The sequence below is a fragment of the Phyllobates terribilis genome, unplaced genomic scaffold (assembly GCF_046119375.1).
Source record: "Phyllobates terribilis strain yellow unplaced genomic scaffold, ASM4611937v1 Scaffold_230__1_contigs__length_3167835, whole genome shotgun sequence".
In the NCBI taxonomy this organism is placed as follows: Eukaryota; Metazoa; Chordata; class Amphibia; order Anura; family Dendrobatidae; genus Phyllobates; species Phyllobates terribilis.
This window is the reverse complement of record NW_027362990.1, coordinates 1715297-1731575: the sequence shown is the minus strand read 5'-3', so window position 1 is coordinate 1731575 and position 16279 is coordinate 1715297.

Below are 16279 nucleotides of genomic sequence, written 5' to 3'. Positions count from 1 at the left end.
GCAGCCTGCAGCCACCCCTGGAATTGGTGCATTCATCGTAGCGCCATTTCCAGGCACTTTATCCGGCTCTTCCAACGGCCCTGGTGGGGGGTGGCACGCTGGGTAATAATGGGGTTAGTACCAGCTTTGTAGTATCAGCTGGCACTAAGCCTGAAATTCATGGCATCACGCCAAACTACACATGGCCACCATGAATTTCCAGTAAACAGAAAAAAACACAACACAGAATTTTTTTTTTAATAAAAATAAAACACAAAACACATGTAGGGACTCCATCTTTAATAAAAAAACAAAACCCTCGCTCTGACGTAATCCACGGATCTTCTGTCTCCAGCTCAGCTACATCTTTGCCATCAGACAAATATGCCTGCTGACAGAGATGAGCAGGCACAGAATAACACTAGAACCCAGTTGTCAGAGAAGTGCTCAGCTGGCCTCCAGCCGCCGACCATGTTTTGCTGTGCGTTGCAAATAATGCATACTTTCAAACACATGCCTATTTTTGCAATGCAAGTCTACGGTACATTGCGTCTGCACTGATTTACAACGGATGCGTTGTAACGCACAGCATAAACGCAATGTTAACCCAGCCTAACAGCAGCGAGAAGGGGAGACGGAGCCCTGGAGACCGCCTAGTCAGTCTACTGGTGGTACTATCATGCCCATTGCCCAGTATGTACTGCCAGCCTCTGTGGTATTAGCATTCAAGCTCACATGGCATGTCCTGCCAGCCAGCCACTGGTGTTAGTACTAGCATGATAGTACCACACCACCAGTGGCTGGGCAATGGGCATGCATGATGGTACCACCAGTGCCTGGCAGGACATGCTGGGCATGATTCATGCCTAGTATGTCCTGCCAGCCTCAGTGGTACAATCACGCCCACCCACTATGTCCTGCCAGCCCCTGGTGGTAGTACATGCTGCTGGGCATAGTACCAGTAACCAGAGGCTGGCAGCAGGACATGCTGGGCAATGGGCATGATGATAATCATGCCCATTGTCCAGTAGTATTTACTGCCAGCCTTGGCCAGGGGTCCTCCCAGTCACCCCTCCCCCCTATCCCTTCCTCCCCTCCCCCCTGCTTCCTGCTTTTCATACTGACGCGTCGAGATGAGCTGCAGCCGCTGCCTGGAGCGACGCAGGGTCCGTACTCCACAGCGCGCACAGGAAGCAGTCCCAGGGCAATGACGTCATCACCCTGAGACTGACCTCCTGCGCACGCGCCGGCAGTGTCGCGCTGCGCAGAGGAGGCAGAGGGCCCATCACTAATCATATCGGCAGTGCTGGGACCCGGGGGGGGGAAGGGCCCTCTGTTCTCTGTACAGGGCCCAGGGGCGTAGGGGACGGGGCCATCGGGACCCGGGGGTTTTCCCGATCCTCCGGTGGGCCAGTCCCCCATGCAGAGGGGCATATGTATACATGCAGGTCGGCCACATCCCAGTGGTGCAGACACATCCACACTGCTCCCTGTATACTTGTGCACTGCCGTCTGCTGCAGTGGTAGGAGCCGCCTGAATGCATCTTCTTCCTGCCGGAGAGGAGCTTGTGGGCCTGTGCGGTGAGGAGGTGGACGCTGCGCACCTCCTGAGAAGTATATGGCACTCCATGTATCTGTGCACATAGTATACCACTCTAGTATATAGCAGAAAGGAGACATCGACCAGAAGAGTCCAGGCATGTGGGTGATGCTAATAATTATTATATTGATAACCAGGTGGAAGAGGAGGAAATGCAAAAAAAAGGGGGGAAATTAAAAACTATAAGCAAAGGGGACGTCGAGACAGGAATTACAATTAACACCAGTGGGAATGGATCATGATTAGAACAGCAAAGGGATAATACAGAGAATCAAGCCACAAATTAATCCAGTATATAAAAATATATATACATATCATTAGTTAGATATATCTGTACATATGATTGTTTCATTATCATAAACTTTACATAAAGTGCAAGTGTGACGCCTCTACTCAGAGAAGCCCGTGTTTTACCCTGGGTGTTGGGGGACTCGGTGTCAGGCCCTGTGATGGAGAGGTGGGATGCAGCCGTGGCCCGGGCCCGACCCGTGCTCAGGGCTGTCACATTAGAAAGAGATGGTTTGGGCTAGTCCGGCTTGAGTGGCTGATTAACGACTACGCCACCTGTGGTGCCTGGTGAAGGGTCACCAGCGCCGCTACAGTCCGCTGAGGCATGGTGTTATGGCGGCCAAAGTTCTCACTGCTCCCCACAGGCGGAGCAGGGCCTCAGGGCAGGCAGACAGGATGGAAGCGGGGTAGTAGTGCGAGGAGTACGGGCACCGCGTCGCATGGTATGGCGCATAATGAACAGTCTGGAGGCCATAGGGGTGAACTTCCAAGGCTTTACTCACTTAGAGATGACAGCGGGAAGGCGACTCCCTGCTCCCCGCGGAGTCCTGCGGCCACCAGGGACGGGGGTCCGACTACCTCCGAGAAAGTCCAGTGTTCGGTAGCGGCCCTACACCAGAATGTTCCTGCACTACAGACTTCACCCTTTCCCGTCTGTGCGTGTGTAGCTAGGCCGGGCCTCCCTCTGAGCTCCTCTCAGGACTAGGGCACGGGTGGCAATTCCTCTCCATCCGATGCCCGGTGGGATCCTCAGGGCCTAACCGGGCTTTCCCGTCCAGGACATAGACTACAGTGTCGGGGGCCGGTACCCCTCATGCAGCCGGAATCCCTCTGAATAGATCAGGTAGGCGAGGACAGGTGGCGTACTCCGCTCCGTCTGCATCCTCCCTGGGACCCATTTGCTGGGGAGCCACACTCTACAGCTCCCGGGCCTTCTTGGTCCTGGTCCTTGGCCGGGTTGAGACATTCCTTGTCTGCAACCTACCTCTCGTCCCAAGGCCAGGGTACGAGGGCTGTGTCCCATGCCGGTGCAGGCCCACACAGGATCTGCGCTCCCGGAGGGAAGTCACATTAACACGTAGTAGTTTGACAGCACAGTACGACCACTAGGACTTGACTAACTAGGACCAACGAACGACTAGCAGAAAAGGACTAAGATCAAAAATGTCTTTTCATTAAATATTAGATCAAAAGTGTCACTAACTTGTAAGGTCTCCACCCTCACCCACTAACTGGTTCCTACCACTTTGTGTTCCCCAGTCTCCCTGTAACCAGGGGAGCAGCACCTAGTGCATACTAGCTCCCTCTGGTGGAGAAGTGTGGTGTTGGATGCAAAAGGTTAGGTCACAAGTATCACACTGGCCTTACCTCGGAGGAGGAACGCTACACTCCACTAAAGAAGTGCAGCATTCCTGTGGCGGTCGAACCCTCAGGGGCGCCACATTTTCCCCTGGTAAAACACAGCACGTCCGTGGGCTGAAAAAGAAGTAACACCCAGGAAATTTTCTTTTTATAATAACAAAACTATCTTCCCTTTATGGGAGGCACATTTCTTAAACGTTGCATAACAGGTATAAAAATACAAAAGTATAAAATTATAAAAGTGCTCGCATTTTTCCAGAGACATTTTGTACAAACAGGTAAAGTGTAAGGTAGCCGAGTCACTTCAGAAGTGCGAGGGACCTGTCCTAAACCCCCAACGTGGGCCCTGGGGTGGCTGCAGGGCATGAAGATCCCGGGTTGGCCCTCCCGGAGAGCCACCCCGACAGGTTTTTCTTCTGAGGCTTTGAGGTAGAGAATATCTGCGGTTTTGTATAAAACCAATATGGAGCACCTAAACAGATGCAAACTATGTACAATTTTAAAGAGTCTGCTGCCAGTCCGCAGGGACACGTGTCTCTAGAAAAACCGGGTAGAAATCAAACAATGATAGAAGAAAGTCAACACACACTAAAACTTGTAAACAAATTGCAACAACAGCCGGGGGCTGCTTTAAACCTCGGGCTGTCTTCTTGGAAAGGGCTCATTCCTCCCGGCGGAGGCTAGCCGGTCCCCTGAGGCTGATCACGGGGTGGCGTCGCTCCCGGACACTTTGTGTACGTCCAGGGCGTACCACCCATGCTCCCCCTGGTGGCGAGAGAAAGTCACTGTGTCGCCCGGGAAGAGGTTCCGACCGGGGTGTCCATTCTTGAGGCGCGGCTCAACGTCTCGCCGGCTGACGAACACATCGTCCTGGAACTGGGGACACCGGATGAACCCCCACCCCGCCTCATGATGAAAACGGACAGGTGGCCTCCTCCTGACGCGCCCGAGATTTGGCAGCTTTGGTCCAGACCTCGAGGCGCTGGCAGCGCTGCTCCCGCCGACGCTGCTCCCATGCAAGCTAGAAAATCTGGTCGCTGCACCACTGGCTCCTCCTCCGCGCTTCAGCCCTGGTCTCCCCGGGGAAGCCCATCAGGTCGCCCCCCTGGTTTTCCCAGGCCCACTCCTCAGCCTCGGGCCAGGTTACTGCTGATGCGGGTAGCGGAGTAAGAACGGGTTGCTGAGAGTCCTCTGTAGGCGCGAACCAGTCCGGGTTGGAGCCGGTAGTTTCCTCCGCAGCTTCAGCACCTCCGTGTCAGGGTTTGGGCGGCATCGCAGGTCCCCACCGATGGCTGCCGATTGCAGCTCTGGAGCCAACGCTTGCTCCCAAGTGACCGCGTGGGGAGTTAGATACTCCGTCATGAGGTCCAGAATATTCACGGTAGGCTCTGCAGCCGGGGCAGGGGTTGCACACTCACCCGCCGCTGGGCCGCCCTCGACCTCTGTCACCGAGTCGACTTGTCCTGGGACCTCAACTCCTTGGCGGCGGTCCCGGATACGCAGCAGCATCTCCTCCCGCCACGCAGCCGTCGCCGCCTCCTGGGCCTCTCTTTGCTTTCTTAAGAGTCCCGGAGCTTCCTGCTGGAGAAATGCGATATCTTCCGGGGTCAACACACTGCCGCCTTGCCCTCTGCCGGGTGAAGGGCCTGAACCGGGTTCAGTAGATGCGTGGTCTTGCTCCCCACAGGCATCCATGTCTGCCTCTGTTGACTGCCAAGCGCCGACTGCAATGGCTGCACCTTGTTGCTTTTCTTCTTCCTCCTCTTTCGGGGCGGTTCCTGGGCGGAATGCTGACAGGCCCGCCTTCGTTCAGCCCATCCAGTTTGACGGGCATTACCCCGCGGACAGACTCTGATGGAAGGGGCAGTCCACATTTTTGGGGCCAAGCGGGAGCCCAGCCCACGATGGGAGGCGTTCAATGGCAGTCTTTTCACAGCATTATGGCGCCTGTTCTTCTTGGGCGGGCGCCATTTTAAGTGTAAACGACAGTTCAAGGTGTAAGGCACACAGTACCCGGTAGCAATGGGTACTTCTTCCTTAGCTGCGGGCACGCGATCCTGCCGACTACGCCAGGTTGTGACGACTCTACTCGTAAAGCCCGTGTTTTACCCTGGGTGTTGGGGGACTCGGTGTCGGGCCCTGTGATGGAGAGGTGGGATGCAGCCGTGGCCCGGGCCCGACCCGTGCTCAGTGCCGTCACATTAGAAAGAGATGGTGTGGGCTTGTCCGGGTTGAGTGGCTGATTAACGACTACGCCACCTGTGGTGCCTGGTGAAGGGTCACCAGCGCCGCTACAGTCCGCTGAGGCCCGGTGTCATGGCGGCCAAAGTTCTCACTGCTCCCCACAGGCGGAGCAGGGCCTCAGGGCAGGCAGACAGGATGGAAGGGGGGTAGTAGTGCGAGGAGTACGGGCACCGCGTCGCATGGTATGGCGCATAATGAACAGTCCGGAGGCCATAGGGGTGAACTTCCAAGGCTTTACTCACTTAGAGATGACAACGGGAAGGCGACTCCCTGCTCCCCGCGGCCACCAGGGACGGGGGTCCGACTACCTCCGAGAAAGTCCAGTGTTCTGTAGCGACCCTACACCAGAGTGTTCCTGCACTACAGACTTCACCCTTTCCCGTCTGTGCGTGTGTAGCTAGGCCGGGTCTCCCTCTGAGCTCCTCTCAGGACTAAGGCACGGGTGGCAATTCCTCTCCATCCGATGCCCGGTGGGATCCTCAGGGCCTAACCAGGCTTTCCCGTCCAAGACATAAGGTACAAGGTCGGGTGTCGGGGGCCGGTACCCCTCATGCAGCCAGAATCCCTCTGAATAGATCAGGTAGGCGAGGACAGGTGGCGTACTCCGCTCCGGCTGCATCCTCCCCGGGACCCATTTGCTGGGGAGCCACACTCTACAGCTCCCGGGCCTTCTTGATCCTGGTCCTTGGCCGGGTTGAGACATTCCTTGTCTGCAACCTACCTCTCGTCCCAAGGCCAGGGTACGAGGGCTGTGTCCCTTACCGGTGCAGGCCCACACAGGATCTGCGCTCCCGGAGGGAAGTCACATTAACACGTAGTAGTTTGACAGCACAGTACGACCACTAGGACTTGACTAACTAGGTCCAATGATCGACTAGCAGAAAAGGACTAAGATCAAAAATGGCTTTTCATTAAATATTAGATCTAAAGTGTAACTAACTTGTAAGTCCTCCACCCTCACCCACTAACTGGTTCCTACCACTTTGTGTTCCCCAGTCTCCCTGTAACCAGGGGAGCAGCACCTAGTGCATACTAGCTCCCTCTGGTGGAAATGTGGTGTTGGATGCAAAAGGTTAGGTCACAACTATCACACTGGCCTTACCTCGGAGGAGGAACACTACACTCCACTAAAGAAGTGCAGCATTCCTGTGGCGGTCGAACCCTCAGGGGCGCCATACAAGTGCCTCCGAAGTATAAATATACATAAATTATATATCTCATATGTGAACAAATACAGGTGTTTCTCACTAAATTAGAATATCATCAAAAAGTTAATTTATTTCAGTTCTTCAATGCAAAAAGTGAACCTCATATATTATATAGAGTCATTACAGAGTGATCTATTGTTTATTTCTGTTAATGCTGATGATTATGGCTATACGAGTTTCACTTTTTTGTATTGAAGAACTGAAACAAAGTAACTTTTTGATGATATTCTATTTTAGTGAGATGCACCTGTGTATGTATATACACAAGGGCTGGTCCCTTATTATTTGGAGGTCGGTGTGAATCCTGTAGAGAGTAGTGCTGTTGACAGATATGTATTTGTATCCACTTTAAGCGTTTTTAGAAAAGGTGACCACATGTGCATTGTACTCACGCTATAGCAGATGCAGATCCCACTCCTGAATGGCGTCCACCCGACGTATGTTTCGGCTTCTTGTCTTCGTCAGGGGGTGGTATCATTCGGAAAGAGCTAAGAGTTAAACGGCCAACTATAACCAATCAGGATGGAGGTATGTCTCCACCAACCAATGGGTGCTGAGGAGGCGTGGCGCGATACACAACGTGCACCAACGCTACGAGGAAACTATGTGACCTGTGATGCTGCGATCAGGTGATGGAGACACATGATCGGGGGTCACGGGGCACATATAGACACAGTCGGGGAGGATGATGTGGAGACGTTCATGTGTATTGCCTCTTCAGCAGACATCTAATCTACTGATTGAGTGTGGATATATCGGATAAAGTGGAAAATCTTCTTAATTTATAATGATGGATAACGAGTATAGGTTATATATTACAGCAATACACAGGAATAGGGGGTAGTGAGTGTTACATGTATATAAGAATATAAAGAATATCATAAATTATTATGTGTGATCAGGTGATAAATAAATAATATATACTGTATATTATACGGATATTAGTCCCCATATACAATACAAAGATTAATGAATTAGACTAAAAATAACCATTATAATAGATGGAGAAAAAGGGGGAATAAATACTAAGTCATTATTAAAGGGGTTTTCCCACAAACAAAAGTTCATTTGAATCATTGTCTGTGTCTGACCCTGTACGGAACATACCACAGCTCCTGGGCAGGGGGGGAGCAAAAGACAATACAGACATTACAGCCGGGGATCGCAGAGGATTCATTTTCTGAGGTAAAACATTTCACTGCCTGATTTAAACTATATTTTCCCTCACAAAATGAATCCTCTGTTATTCCCTGCTGTAATGTCTGTATACTCCTTTGCTTCCTCCCCTGCCCAGGAGATGTGGTATGATCAGACCATGTTCTGCACACCATCAGACACAGCCATTCATTACAATTACTTCTGTTTGTGGGAAAACCCCTTTAATACATATATCGAAATCGTGAAAATCAATAGTGAATATGTTTATATAAATATATAAAAATGCAGTGACATGTGAACAATAAATAAAGGGTGAAAAATATATAAAATATATATAAAAGAAAAAAAATGTATAAAATAAAATTTCAGTGACATGTGACCAATTAATAAAGGGGAAGGGAAGGAAAAAAAGGAGGGGAGAGGTGTGGACGGGAGGGGGAAAAGGTGAACGTGAGGAAAAACTAAAAAGATAATATTAATACATATATATACTGTAGAGAATTGTACTCACTCAGCCGCGTTAGAGGTAGGCACAGGATACTGTTTCTTTAAAAATGTCCAAGGCAAGTTTATTCAGACCTCATAAACCGCACTTGCAAAGTAAACAAAAGACAGCCTTGTCCAGCACAAAGTAACAAAACAGAAAATAACTAGTCCATACAATACTGCAGGTTCACCTGCTCACGGTCAGTGTCCTGTAGCACAGACACGCTGGAGGTCTCCACACCTCCAGCCACAGACACTGAATGAGAAACTCTGTCTCCATTTTATACACAGGCCCTTGGGTGGGGATATGTGAGCAGCCAATCCTTCCCAACTCTAATGACTGCTCGTAAAAACCAGCCCTGATACGCCCAATTAACTCTCTCTGGGTTTATATCACCGAAGCTACTAACCTTGGTAACGCATATCTCCCCTCAAGGACCTGTCCGGCAGCCATCTTACAATACATAATAACAATTAACGTAATTCTTTTATTAATATCCATATGTGTACTCTCTTAGTGTTTACCCTATAGTATAAAGAATAATACAGACATCAGCTGTTATACATTATACACACTGTCATATATCTGTATATACATACAATGTGTATAATGTATATCAAATCAGTCAGTCATATAAATCATATATTATCCTGTATGTGTGAGGGCCTGTGCAGACGTTGCAGATTTTTCTGCACAGATTTGTCACAAAACCTGAAGGGTTTCCGGATGTCAGCAGAGTGAAAGAGAATCCTGAAGTCGCATGCACATGTTGCTTATTTTTTCCTTACAGATTTAAATCTGCAGCATGTCAATTCTTTCAGAGTTTTTGCTGCAGATTTCACCCATACTAATGGGTGAGAAGAAGAACAGTGCACAGTGACCGGAATCTACTGAGCATATATCAGAACTGACAACCAACACATGCTCGGTAAAGCAGGGACTAGCCCAGCCCCCGAAACGGAGGCCACTAATGACGCTTCATTTCAGGGAGTGGGCAAAGGCTGTGGCAATGACTGTAGCCTCTGCCCCCTGATGACGATTCGTTTCATCATCAAAGAGAAAGTAATATAAATAAATCAGAGTAGTGAGGGAAGGATAGGGAATTTTAAATTAAAGTATATTAGAAAAAAAGATCAGATTATGACATTAAATAGCTAGAGATTTAGGAGTAAAATAAAATTTGGTTTTGGACCACCCCTTTAATGAATCTGAGCCAATATAGATTGCCAATCATGGGCCAATTCTTTGTGCCAGAGAGCCCCTGGCGACAATACATGCTGATGGCCTATCAGAGGCCAGCGGCTGACGTTGGCATGCATGTGAAGGCGAGCATGGCAGTGACGTCATACACTCCTGTCGCCTGCCAAAGTCAGCTGCTGGCTTTACAAGAGGACGATGCACGGCGGGAGAGCGAGGGGCAGGTGAGTATTTATTTATTTAATGATTTATTTTAAATCAGTGGTCATGTTAGTGACTCGCCCCCAGGGCCGTGGGTTACTCGGCAGTCGGGCCTTATGGCTACTTTCGGGGGAGAGATCACGGTGGCTGGCCCGTTGCCGTGACCCAGGTCGGTCAGTGCAAAAAGGGGATATTTATAGGGGATTTGTCGTGACGCCACTTGTGGTGTCTGGTGAGGATCACCAGCGCTGCGACAGTCCTCTGAGGCAGATGATAGGGCAGCTTGAGATGGAACGGCTCCCCACAGGTGGAGCAGGCCTCAGGGCTGTGTAGAATAAATGGAGGTGCGCTAGGCGTTGTAGTGCAGGGAGGGAAATGGCACCGGCGAAAGAAAGGAGCGGAGGCAGCTCAGTGCAGTCATCCAAGATTTACTCACAGTTCTTAGACAGTCCACAGGTGCACTGTACTGGTGCAAGCCTCCCGCGTCGCGCCGCCTTCACCGGGCAGGGGTTCAGTCCTTCCTCAGGCAGTTCGGGTGTACCTGGCAGAACCCCACTTTCTTATGTACCTCTCTAGACCAACTTCACGCCGGGTCTTACTCCCTCCTGCCCTGCGCTTCCCACTGTGAATCCTGTTCGGGTGGCTGCGAGGTCCCCCCTGTCTGTCGGAGTTGCACAGACCTGCTTGACCTTACTTGGATTGAAGTGGGGGTTTGGCTCCTGGCTATAGAAGTCAGAAGCCTCCAGTTTTTCCAGCCGAGGCCTGAAGCTGCACGACTGGGCCAGGGGCCGGTCCCCTTCTTGCGGCCTAGATCCTCCTGACACTTGGCAGGTTCGGGGTGTACGGGTGCCACCTGCACTCGCCGTACTCCCCTAGGATCCCTTCTGCAGAACAGAGCTTACTCCCTGCTCCCCTCCTGGGCCTCAGTCCTGGGCCCTTGTAGTGGAGCAGAGCTCCTACACAGACTCTGCTCCCAGACTGTTCCTCTGAACCACACTCCTCAACTCCCTGCTCTTTTTAAGATGTCTAGCTTTTTATATATCTACTGTATGAGTGCTCCCATAAACTACTTCCTCCACCCACACCCACTACTGGTTCCCCCTAACTTTGGGTTCCCCCCACCCCAGCCAAGGTCAGGGCTCAGCAGAAAACTACATTGCGTCTTGCCCCTCCTGCTGGCCTGGGGTAGTGTAGTGTTGGATGTAGGTGTTGGGGTTCCGTGCAGCACTCCCTCCTTACCTGAGAGAAGGGAGACACCACACCTCTGGGTGAGGTGCAGTACCTCTGTGGCGACCGAACCCTCAGGGGCGCCACACTACTACATGGATGACTATGGAGATGCATTATACTTTATGGATGACTATGGGGCTGCATTATAGTACATGGATGATTATGGGCTGTGCATTATAATTTATGGATGACTATAGGGTGCATTATGTTTTATGGATGACTATGGGGTGCCTTATATTTTATGGATGACTATGGGGGTGCATTATAGTACATGGATGACTATGGGCTGTGCATTATACGTTATGAATGACTATGGATTGTGCATTATAATTTATGGATGACTATGGGGTGCACTATACTACATGGATGACTATGGGCTGTACATTATACTTTATGGAGGACTAATGGCTGTGTATTATATTGTATGAAGGATATGGGCTGTGTATTATGCTAATATGGATGACTATGGGCTGTGCAGTGTATTATATGGAGGACTATGGGATGTATTATACAATATAAAGGACTATGAGATGTCCATTATACTTCATCTATGGAGCCCCGTGACTTTTACGTACGCCCCTGATGAGCATAGTTTATTTTCTTCTATACATTAAAGAACAGTAGCAGAATGGGGAAAATATACAAGGATGAGGGATATACTGTATATACCAGAATGGGCCCGGGGTAAGGGACATATACCAGAATGGGCGATATAACTACCAGGATGGGGCCAGGATGAGGGACATATATACCAGGATGAGTGATATACGGTATATACCAGGATGGAGGACGCGCATATATATATAATATAATATAATAATTTATTCAAGATGGAAGGGGGGCCCGGTCCAGATCTTGCACTTGGGCCCATAAGACTCTAGTTACGCCACTGCATGCAGCTATAACCAGTCAGTCAAATGGGTACATACAGTACTGTGCAATATTTTTAAACAGGTATGGAAAAATGCTGCAAAACAACATCAAAGCATCAGGTACACTTGCATACAGTTTTGTGAAGGACCTCAACAAGGAGACTGTTCCCAATATCTTGGCTCACTAAAAAATAACCACAGATCTTCTGTGGATGTAGGCTTGGACAAAAATACTTCTGTCTCTCTATGTAATCCAAGACAGACTTGATGATTTTGAGATCAGTGTTCTGTGGGGGCCATATCATCACTTCCAGGTTCGTTGTTCTTTTTTATACTGTAGTTAGTACTTAGTCACATTGGCTTTATGTTTGGGGTCATTGTCCTACTTGTTAGGTATTGTGGTTCTGTGCTCCCACCTGGGAATGGATCAAGTCCAGTGCTACGCTACTCCGGTCGCAGGGGTCACCATTGTCCTGACTCTGCAGGCGAAGCTACTACGCATGCCGGAAAACCGTCTCAATCTTATGGAGCCATTCGCTCTGGAGTAGTAGGATTTGTGAGGACGCGGGACGCAGTTTCTCCCACTGATATAATGCCCGGTTAACATGGGATGCTGTGTTCCCCCGGTTGCCAGGCAACACACGATACTGCTGTGTCTGGCACTACGCAGTGGTGGGATTGGATCCAAGCTGCTGTGCAAGTTAGCAGGGAGTGGTTGTCTTGGGATGATTGAGAGGTATTCAACACCTGATCATTAGGTGGGCTATTTAACCCTGTTCCCTGCTCAGTCCTTTGCTGTTTATTACAGTTTCAATGTGCTGTGGTGGTGAGGTGTGCTATCATTATTAGTTGTTATCTTTCCAGCGTTTTGTCTTAGGAGTCTTCTCTTTCCCTTTTAATTTTTCCTAGGTGTTCTTACAGAGATACCCACCTGGTTCTTGACTAGGCACCGGCTGTGTCACCAGACGCCAGCTGGCTGGCGACAGTGGGCCTGGGAAGGCTCTGCCAAAGTCCCCCTTCCATCACTGGGAGCTGAGTGAAAAGTGTTCCCGGCCCTAAAGAACTCACCTAGCTGGGCAGCTTGTGCCAAGTGCGTCTGTCCCTGCGGATTTGCTGGTTTGGTGCCAGTCTTCCTGGGTCTTTCTGCGTTAGCGCATAACACTGCTGAATAATAAATTTAGAGCCAGTCAGACGCTTAACTGATGGTATTGCATGATGGATAATTATTAGTGTTGAGTGAGTATGTTCTGTTAACCCTTTCGGCGAGTATGCTTGGGCCGAGCACCGAGTAGTTACAGCTGCTCGGTGTTATGTTTAAATCACTCCCGTGTGCATGATTTGCGACTGTTTGACAGCTTTAGTACATGTAAGGAATGTCTATTTATTACACATTCCTCACATGTATTAAAGTTGTCATACTCGCCAAAAGGGTTAACAGAACATACTCACTCAACACTAATAATTATCTGCTATATTTCTCTGCATTGAAGACACCATTAATGATGACCAAATCCCCAACTCCATTTGTTGAACTGGAGTTCCAAATATGCTAGGTCCCTCTGTAATGGTGTAGAAGACGTCTGAACACCCTCTCTGAAGACTCCTGACTGTATAGTTAGTGTGACCTGTGGTTTTATGTGTTTTATCCTTATGTAGGCTCCAGTTTTCCTCTGTACAGTGGTGGACATGGTTAACTGTAGGGCCAGCCCATAGTTTGGGGAGGATTAAGTGGGCACCAGGAGTTAGTTCCTGTTTTAATAGAGAGTCTGAGTAGAGCTGCAGAGAAGAAAGGACAACTTCAATCGGATCTAGCCATAATTTTGTGTGTGTGAAGAGCAGACATACTAGGGAATACATTTCAGCATTCAAGTAACAGTGGCAGCAGTACTCCATACCAAAGGCAAGTTGGGGCACCCACTGAAAAATAAATCATTTTAAAGCTAGTCTCAGTGTTAGCCAGACCTGGAGGTCTTTGTGAAGAAATATGGGATCAGTCAGGCTGGTACAATGGTCACAGCGCAATACATCGACCCATGTAGCCCTGTACTGGGAATATGAAGGCCCTCGGTGGAGCTTGTTGTTCATTTGCAAAGTTCTACACAAGTATTGCGCCACCGTCCTCAACCATCAAGTGTGAACCTCTGTCATACTATACAGATGAAAGTTTAAAGCATTATTCCTGCTACCCATTGTACATTTTTTCCAGACCTAGTAAATGAGAGTTTATTTTCGTAAACATGTCTGTCTTCTTCTTTGCGGAGTTAGAGTGTCCCAGTGTCTCACCAACTGTGGCAGAACATAGTCTGAAGGTGCCATCAGCTGAATCAGTAATATGTGCACACAACGAGGAACCCCTTGTCTCGTCCCTTACACCTTCACCATACTTCATTGTTGCTTGCAGACCCTCTATATTGTTCCACTCTCCAGCCCTTTGACAAACTAACTGTTTTCTGTGAACGGCAAATATTTCACATTTTTGCTCATTAGTCCATAGCCAAGGCTGACATTTTTCTGCACCCTTGTTTCTATGACTAAGATATTGTTTTTGATTACAATTCTTCCTTGAAGACCACTTCTGGCCAGAACTTTGGATGGGATGGGAGCATTTTTGTGCCAGCTCTGTGCTCAGGCTTGGACTGGCCGACAGGAGAACAGGAGAATCCTCCAGTGGGCCCCTGTGCAGAGTGGCCACCACCCTCTTATATGAGCAGTACTTGGCACAATAAACTTTACTCACTATGTGCAGACAAAGGTAGCATCTTATTCATTTACCAATCTACCCAGTTCATTGTTATATAAATTTGTGATTGAGGATAATGTCACATTTGCATGTAGTTGAGAAGTGGGGCCCTAAAGTTGGACAGTGGGGGTCTCTGGCACCAGTCAGACACTGCTTGTGTCTCTTGTATTCGGTGGCTCTGTATCCCGGTCTTCAGTCTTCAAGCAGGTAGTTTGTTGTGTAGGACATACACTATTTTAGTGCCCTTCCCCCATCACAGAGATTGGTCTCCATAAGGCTGTGTGCCCACGATGCATTTTTAAACTTTTCCGCAGCAGCAAAAACGCTGCAGAAACGCTTAAAAAACGCATGGTAGAAGGCCTGCCATGCTCCCCAATGATAATCTGCATGTGCTATGCACATGCTGCGGAAATTTCCGCTGCGGATTATCATTGTGGAAAAAAACACAGCACTACCAATTATTTTGCGGAAGTGCTGCGTTTTCGCCGCCATTTACTTGCATTAGATCGCATGGATTACGCATCACTGTATATGTAGATGCGCATTCCATGCGTTCTAATGTGTGGATCGTACCCAGGTCTAGAGAAGAGGAGACTCTCCTCCGGACCCTAGTACCATAGAAAACTGTAAAAAAAAATGAATAAAATAAGTATATATTTATTTTTTACCTTCTGGCGGCCCCCGATGCGCTCCTCCTCTCATGCCGGCAGTTCGATGGACTGAAGGACCTGCGCTGACGTCATAGTCATGTGACGGGTCACGCGACACTGACGTCGGCAGGTCCTTCAGTGTAACATGATCTGCCGGCAGCCGGGACGGTGAAGCTAGACACCGGGGGCCATCGGAAGGCAAGTATATATTTATTTTTTATTTTTTGACACTCTCTCTGGTCGCACTATATAAATCCATGCTGTTTGCATGGATTTATATAGTGTGACCAAGTTGTCAAGCACTTTCCAAGTGATGCTAAAATCGCTTGGAAAGCGCTTGTCAACCCGCATGCGGAAATGCATGTGAAGAACGCTTCACATCCGCATGTCCCTGGCAGTAAAAACGCATGTACAATCCGCATGTACAATCCACATGTACAATCCGCATGCGTTTTTTCTGCCAGGGGAGATGCAGAAATGCTCAGGAAAAATCCGGAGCATTTCTGCATCGTGGGCACATTGTTAGAACCCTCCTGTTAGTTTTTGCTATCTTGTGTTTTGCGGTCACGTGACCATCTGCCTATATATTCCAGCTCCGCCCTTCTGGCTTTGCTGGACTTCAGTGTTGTTTGACTGTTTTGCTAGCCTGGTGCTTCGGTGCCTATCTCTGTCATTTTGCTTGGTACTCTTGGACCTCTAGTACTTTTTGTCAGTTTGTCTTTTGTGTTCTACAACAATTTCTGTTTAGGAGGTGTCCCATTTTTGTCCCAGCCCTTAGTGCTTTAGGGACCCCTCCCTTAATTCTATAGGTCTTCGTTCAGACTAGCCGAGGACGAAGGTGGGTCTGTTCACTAGGAACAGGCAGCCCGCTACATCGTAGGGATTCAGCTTAGTCTTACTGTAGGGACAGCTTTCCCCTATTTTTCCTTAGTTCTTGTTGCAGATCACAACAGTAAGTCCAGCCCAAAAAAAAAACTAAAAGGAAAGAAATTCAGGGATCAGTATGGTTTCCGTCCAGGAGTTGGCTCAACGCCTGCAAGGATTGTCTCTGGAGGTGGCCGAG